The sequence below is a fragment of the Meleagris gallopavo genome, chromosome 25, assembly GCF_905368555.1.
Source record: "Meleagris gallopavo chromosome 25, MGAL_WU_HG_1.1, whole genome shotgun sequence".
NCBI lineage: Eukaryota > Metazoa > Chordata > Aves > Galliformes > Phasianidae > Meleagris > Meleagris gallopavo.
This window is the reverse complement of record NC_139428.1, coordinates 1,343,786-1,352,204: the sequence shown is the minus strand read 5'-3', so window position 1 is coordinate 1,352,204 and position 8,419 is coordinate 1,343,786.

Sequence of the window (8,419 nt, the reverse complement as noted above, 5' to 3'; positions counted from 1 at the left end):
GAATAATCCACAATGAATAATGTATCCAATGAATCCATCCCCGCTAATTGTGGAATATTCACGAGCAGATGGCAATTCGAGGCAGGTTTTTTTTCACGTTCCTTTTTTTCTCTGCTCCGAGGACGGAGGTTTGCTGTAAGTAGGTGATATTTGAAATTCAAGCTGTGTTCCCAAGTTCCAATTGGCCACTTGTGACATGGTAGTGTCCCTCTTTCCACATTGGCTGGGTGTACAAAGTACTTTGGATACAAATACTTGCATGTGCAGATTTAAAATTCAGTTTCCATGGTTACTCATGCGTGCAGCTTTGAACTTCACTTTCCTCCAACATTTGTGCTACTAAAACTCATTCAGTCGAAGGTTCGTGCAAAGAGGATACAAAAGATGCATGAGGCTATATTTGCATGCTTTAGTGTAGATGATTTGTCTTCAGAAGCTCAGCCTGGATATTCACTGGGCTTTTTTGCCACCTCCTCTGATGCCTGCTTTCATGGCTTCCAGCCTACAGGAATGCTCTTTCCCAATATTATCAGCCTTTGTGACGCCAGTTTTAGCATCACAACTGCATGCACAGCTGGTTGATAGCTCTGCCTGCAGGTCGATGCAAACATCTCCTAACCGGTTCTGCATTCGGCACAGCAAGGTGTTTGTTTTTCTGGTCATTTACACTTGGTTGCAATGTAAAAGCAGTTTTGCAAAATCAGATTTTCTCCCCGTGGCATTCAGGAATCAAAAGGAATGAGGGTCTGTTCATCTTCGTTTTGCAGCAGTGAAAGAGAGAGGAGAATTGAAAGAGTTTTAAAGTCAGTGTAGCTGGAAACTGGTGGGAAAGAGAGTTGTTTTGGTTCTGAAAAGAGCAAACAAGACGTCAAAGTCAGAGCGCAGAGCCCTACTGTACGTGAGTCATCAGGGTGTGTATCTGTCCCTCTCCAACCCTGAACACGTCCCTCTAACTGCTGATAACCAATACCTGGTTTGCGTTATTTTCCCAAATACCTCCCTTTATTGCAACAAAAACGGAGTTCCCCTAAATTCCCACCTCCCCTCCCCCTCCCATGCTGGGACAGTTTACTAAAAGTTATCGTTGTTTCCCAGTCTGTCACATGCCTCGTGCAATGCTTCTGCAGCCTCTGGACAAACAGATGAGAGAGAGCAAAGGTTAACCACGATTGATGTCTGGGAGCTGCGTGGCGGGGAGTGCAGCCGCGTGCTCCCAGCACACACAAAGCTCAGCAGGAGAAAGCAGCGCTGCTTTCACTGCCAACCAGTGATGAGTGTTTCACCAGCACGTTCTGGCTGTACTTCAGAATAACAGTGCATTGAAGGCGTTGCTTGCAGGGTCAGCCCATGCTTTGGGTCTTCCCTGAGCCCATCCAGCTCTGCTGTTCACGGCGTTGTGGTTTTAACCCCTGTGCACAGCAACAAGTTGGAGGGCGAGCGGGGACAGGGAAAGTACAGCGTGCACCGGGCTCAGCTGGGGACAGATCAAAGCTGTGCAGAGGGACTGGGAAAGCAGTGGATGTTCAGACAAATATTCACACCTGGGAATATTCACATCACGCTCCGGCGCTGGGAAAACACCCGACTGCCCATGCTCAGTGCCTGACCTTTTTAACTATTCAGAGTGCAAAACCAAATGGCTTTAAAGTGCTATCTGCTCTAAAACGGGTGACAAAGCATAACAATGACCCCTTCTTCTTCAGCAGATGTGATCTCCAGCCACTTTGTGCCCAGCTGTGTGTATTCAGGCTCAGAGCTGTTGACTTTAGCAAAAAAATGAGTGCTGTCGCCCTGCATGGTTTGCCAGGCTGCCCCTTGGACATCCCTGGGTTGTGTTCCTTCATGTGCTGCAGCCGTGGGGCCACCTCTCCTATCTGTCTTTATGGCAGTGACAGGGGGATGGATTCGTGTTGAATGGGTCGCTTATAGAGGTGGTGATGCCCCATCCCTGCAGACACCCATGGTCAGGATGGAGGGGCTCTGAGCACTGGTGGAGCTGTGGGTATCTCTGCTCATTGCTGGGAGTGGAATCAGATGGCGTTTAATGGTTCCCTCCAACTCAAATGATTCTGTGATCCTATGTTTGGAGGGATGCAGAAGGGCGGAGGGTCCACTTGATTCATGCTCGTTGGCTGAGCACAGCTGTCCCAGAGCAGTGAGCAAAGCCCCATAAAAGCAGTGCAACTCCTGCCCAGCTGTGGGTATTTGGAAATCATGTGGGCAGCCCTAAATGGCAGGGGAGCAACTGAAAAACCCGGTGAGACGGACATGGGGTGGCTGCAGATGATGGTGTGAGGAGGGGCACAGCAAGGGCAGGGGTTGCTGTAACAGCGGAGCCAGAGGGTTTTGGTAATAGTTGCTGACAAAAACGTTGTCAGTTGCTTTGTGGGTTGAAAATCACTTTAAACTCCTGGTTGCACAATGTAGGTTTCTCAAGACTTTCCCCAAATTGCCTCTCTGGCACTGGGGAGAATTTGAGTGTGAGAAGAAATTCCCTCCAAAAGCCCAGAGAGAATCAAAGAGATGGCAGCTCTCTGACCCACGTCCCGCTGCTGTTACTGGAGGTGGCATCCCATGGTGCAGGGGGACAACGTGCTCACCCCGTGTTTGTACCCCCAAAACCCCCTGTCCAGAGGAGCAGAGCATTTGGGACAGCCCAGAGCTCGCACTCCCTCTTCTTCCTCATCCCCTTGGTCTGAGAGCACCAGCAATGCACACTGCCTTGTTTGCTTCTTCTTGGCTGGAGGCTGCAGATGGTCTCTGGTGGAGGGGTTTGGGCAGACAGGGGGTGCCCACCCACAGGGTCCCATTTTGGTGCCTGCCCCTTGCATGGGCAGCTTCCAGCTGAGCACTTGCTGGGATTATGCTGCTATTTGTCTAATTGAAACTGTACTGGGAACAAAGGGATGGTGCCTCTGTCCTCCTGGGATGTTTGGCACAACACCCTGCATCACTTGGGGCTGCACCTTATGAACCCCACAGCCTGCATAGTGCCTCCAGCAGGGATGTCCTGTGTCCCATGTCACTGGGATGGTGCCCTTGTCCCCACCTCAGGATTAGGTGCTGCATCCTGAGGGTGTGGGGAAAAACTGCAGTGTCATTCTGGGCTGCCTATCTGAGCTCAGAGCTGCCAGGCTGCTGGGACAGCCCTTCTGCACGTGGGTGCAGCAGTCACGTTTGCAGCCAGACCCCCCCGGGGAGGTGTGAGCCCATGGGAATCTGTAAATCAGTGCAAGTGCTGAAGTGGAGAAGGAGGAGGGTAAAAAAAAAAAAGCACACCCCACCTATGAGGGCTTTATGGCTGAAATCACCTTGCACACACCCTCCTGGAGGATCTGCCAGAGTTCATCTGCTATCAGCTAATGGCTGCAGATAAGGGCTGGAGCCATTTCTCTGAGCTCTGTGGGAGCAGGATAGATCCCAAGTGGAAAAAAGGAAATACTTTTTTTTTTTTTTTTTAATAAAAGAAAAAACAAGTTGAGCCCTGTGAACACCTGGCAGGAGGCAGAGCTTTGCTCTTTGGCAGGGAAGAACGACACCCACGAACCCCCTCAGAGGGGCGATGGCTGGGGGGCTGTGGGACCATCATGAGGCTGTGAGCAGGGGGATGGAAGCAGGTGTTGGTCCCAGTGCTGCACAGTGCAACTTTGGGATCCCAGCTGGCAGAGTGCATTTGCAAGCATAATCCCCTTGAGAACATCTCACGGCAAGGTGCCGCAGGCTCTGCTTGCAACCTGGCAATGCTGGCCCTGCTGCTCAGGTCTTGTCCTGTCAGCTGCAGATTTGCAACCTGGGCTGGCCTGCTGGGCCAGCTCTGCTGCTCCCTGGCTGTCTGTTTCACACAGAGCAACCGGAGTTGTGCCGCTGCCAGCTCTACCAAACCGATGGCTGTGTATGAGCCTGCAGAGCCTTCCCCTGCAGTACACCTTGGGCCAAGCTCATCTCCTTTAGATGAACCAGCTCTTCTTTATTTGCATGTGAACCCAACCAGATGTGACAGAGCTCCAGTCTAAGAGCTGCAGGGCTCCAACACAAACTAGCAAAAGAGATGTGGGATTTTCCAGTAGTCTACTGAGCTGGAGAAAGGATGGATTTCTAAGGAGACGTGATGGCAAACTAGACTGTGATGTGATTTAATCTCATGATGCTCTCCATCAGTCTGCAGAGAGAACTGATGGCTAAATCCAGCTTTACTGCTGATGCCAGTGCTTTTCCAGTTGCTTGTAAGAGGGAAGGATGTCATCATTTCTGTGCTAAACAACACAATGACAAACCCAAGCCCACTGTGCTTTTAGGTTTTTTTGTGATGTCATGTCATGGATTAGGAGTTCAGCTCAGTGGAGCAGGAACTCGGAGCTATCCAGAATGGTGATGTCTGCATGTGAAAGCAGCAGGGAAAGCAGTGGGAAGGGTTAAAAGAATGACATGTGCTGATCTGCTGGATCAGCAGATCTCCAGCAGCAGAGCAATCCACGTGCAGCTTCTCAAGACATCAGGGGCTGTGCAACAAAGGGCAGCCTAAAACAAAGGAGAGATTACACTCAGAAAGGAGCCCAACCAGCCTGAGTACATCAGCAGCTCCCAGTGACTCACAGAGGCAGAGGGATGAAAAGGCATAGGATCAGGATGGCTCTCAGTTCCTGAAGAATTCCAAAGGCACATCCAAGCCCAAGGCATAGCCACCCAGTGGGGAAGAGCCTAGCAGGGTGATGAGGCACTGAGAGCTGTTGTCCCTTATTTGCCATGCCTTCCAGTGGCAGCTCTGTTTGTTGAGTGCTGGACTGGATGTGTGCAGCCACAAGCCACAGCCACGTGTCTTCTAGCAGCCCACAGGGGTGTGATCAGTTGCGAAGGATTTTTGCAATGGAGGTTTTTTCCCATAACCCCAGAGCTCCCAGGTCAGAGGCACTGACCGAGGCCCTTTGAGCATGTAGATTAAACTGGGTTGCTGGGGGACATTGGCTGCAGTGGCATGCATTGCATGCCACCTCTGTGCAGCCCTTCGCCATGCATGACCTCTCCTCACCTTTTGCTGCCTTGACATTAGTGAATGTTATAGTCATTATATGGATATTACAGTTTGAGTTGTTTAACTTTAACCCAGAGCTGCCTGCAGTCTCTGGCCAGGCTCTACTGTTATTAGCTAGATAAAATGTGATTTGCTTACACATTAGTGGCCTCAACACCATAAAAAGAGTTTCAGTTTCCTGCTGGGTCCTAAACACAGCTTGATGACAGTCTTACGAGTGCACAAACATGGGCTGTGTTTTTCTAAGTGCACCTGCCCCAACTCCCAGCGATGCATCAGGCACAGAAAAATATTTGGTACCAGCTGTGCCCCACAACCTACTCCCTGTGACCAAGATCTTCCTTTTATTACTTATTTAATCTTTTTAGTTTTATGCCACGTTTGACAAAGACGAAAGGCCAGCAGGAGATGGAGCACTGAACCAGGCTGTCCCTTTGGAGAGATGAGTTTGTGGAGCTGTTTGAAACCCAGTGTTGTGTTTTTTTTCCCTAAATATGACTGGTTGGTTCCTTGTCTTTCTATAACTGCTGGGACTTTCTCCCTCCCAGCTTCCTGAACCTCTGCATGTGCTGGTCCTTGGCAGCACCGTGGGGTGCCTTGCCATGGGTTTCCTTCATACCAACACCAACACTGTGCTTTCTGATCAACCATGCCATAACCCACAAGCATAGTTCACATCCTTCTTTTACAGAGGCAGCTCAGCCCTCTAAACTTGGGTCTGACCTTTGTAGTCCTGACATTCACCTACCCAGGGTGGCAGATGTTCCCTACCTAAGGTTGCTCAGACCATAAAAAGGAAAGGGAGTGCATCCTTTCCATCCCATCAGCCAGGGCAGTGCAGGGGATCAGCTGGGAGAGACTGTGCCATGAGTAATGAAAAACGCAGTTGTTTGACACCTATGGCCTTGGGCTGTCTGTGATGGAAAGCACTGCATCTTCATCCATGCAATCGTAGTGGTTTGAGTTGGAAGGGACCCTTAAAGGCCATCTAGTCCAATTCCTCTGCACTGAACAGGGACACCTACAACTCCAGCAGGTGCTCAGATCCAGAAGTGGACCAAAGCACCACTGGAGCCCCTGGTAACAGGCCAGCAGAGCAGGCTATGTGAGATGGCAGCGGGTAAGGCATGGCTCACAGCCCCTCCTGGGTGAGCATCACCCATCTGGGAATGGACTGGGGGACTTTGTGTTGGGGCCTTGAGGGCTTTTGTCTGGGTCTGCATCCCCCAGCATGGGGGTGGCTGGATGCCAGCCAGCATCTCTGCTCTCCCTGGGCGCCAGCACTGAAAGGTTGACTCCTCAGCCTCAAGGGAGTTGCAAGCTATTTTTGTTTTCACTCACTGTTTATACTGTCTTTTTAAAAACATATGGCTGATTGGTTTCATTTTTACGTGTCCCTGCAGTTTCGTATCCTCTGCTGCCAGAACTAACTGAAAAATGCTGAAACCAGGAGGAGTGGAGGAAGCATCTCCTCAGGGCTTTGTGCATCTCCATTGCTCCCAGCCGCCATGCCAGCACTCCTCATGGTCCTCCAGAAGGCTGCAGTCTGGCCCTCTTAACTCGAGATGCTGTCAGACCACTTTCAAGCTCTTGCTGTGGTTGATTTTCTTAGAACTCAAGTGCCTGAGAGAGGTGGGCCTCAGTCAGCTCAGAGGAAAAGCAGCAGTGCAGCATCCCCTGCCCCCATCACATCCTGTTTCCTTCCTAAGCCTTACCTGTCCCTGATGCCACCACCTGCCCTAAAGGCTCCTTCTGTTTTCTATGCGTCCCAGCGAGGAGCTGCAGCTGTTTGCACAGCCAGGACTTCCAGAAAGCCAGCTATAAACAGGGGAAAGACACAAAAACTGCATTTGCATGAACCAGAAAAGGGGAAATGAGGAAGGAAACACTCTCCTGTAGAAAAGCCCATGACTCACAAAAGCCTGCAGCCTCGCAGATCAGGCAGTTCTGTACTGGCTGAGTTCACTAGCATGCATTTAGCTTCATTTCCCCTCTTGGTTCTCTTTGGCATGACTTGTTTTTTTTTCATGAGGACTTGCCAAGTGATTTAGGCGAGCAATTATCAGATGATTTTCACTAGATCTCACTTTCCATCCCATGAGGTTATGAGTATCTGAAGGCATTTCCTAATTGAATTAGGACAAATGATTGAAAATTTCATGGAAGAGGCCATTTAAAAAATACTTGGTTTGAATTAATTCAACATTTGTTTTGGATAGCCTACAAACACTATATCCTCTTCCAACTTACAGAGAGGGAAAAAAAAAAAATAACAACCTTAAGTTGCCAGAAATTTCTAAATGAAGAGTGATTTTTGAACCATGAAACTGTTCCTTCTTGTAGGACAATGCACCACATTTATAAAAATAGACCTCCCCAGCCCCATACTTTGAATGAAGGTTGGATTTTTTCCCATCAGCCGTTGCAATTTCTGTTCACTCCCATTTGCAACAGCACATTTCAGTTGGGCCACATTTACCCGGCTTTGGTGCAGACAGTCAGACAGAGCCCCTGGGGCTTCTTGGGACAGCTCTCAACTCACTGTTGCTGATTGATTGCTAAACTACACTGTGTGGCTCCAGGACAGCGAAAGTTTACTGAGGAGAGGCAAATGTGCTGCAAACAGGGAACATTCTTGAGCATACTCTGCTTGCATGGGAATGCAGATCGGTAGATAAGGCTGGGCTGGATGAGCACAGCAGCCACGTGTGAGGCTTTTCCCAGGATGTTTCCTTCTGTATCCTCCTGAAGGATGCTCTCCTCAGATCTGATGTTTTCCCTCACCATGAGCTCCATCCAGCCCAGCTTCATGTGCACACCAGCACAGCTCCACCGTTCATCTCCCTCATTAGAGACAATCTCAGCAACTCTGGTGTTGTCGGAGGGAATAAATGGAGAACTCAGTAGTGCCCACGTAGAGCTCATGTCTGAATGAAAGCAGATGGCAGCAACTGGGAGCTGCCTCTTGTGCTCCACGGGAGAGCATTTAACTCTTCACTCTGCAATGTGACTGGAACAAAGCATGTTGCTGGGCCCCTGCAGGCAGCAGGAATGTCACCTCTGGTTGTGTGGGAGCTATGGCTTGGCTTGGCTTACGATGAGTTGGCTCCTGCTGAAAAGTATGGCCATGGCCATGGGAGGAAGACATGGAGCTACCCCATAATCTGAGGACAAGCCTTGGTGCTGGCTACTGAACCTCAGAGCACCACTGTCCCTGCCTTGTTATTCCTTCCATTTGGTCATTTTTCATTTGTATCTCATCAGCCCAGACAACAAACTGTTGTTTATTTCTCACTGCGGGTCCAAATCTTTCTATGGTGAAGCTTCATGCCCATGGTGCACCTGTTGCAGCTTTCTGGTCCCCTCAAAATGAGCGATGTGTATCTTCTT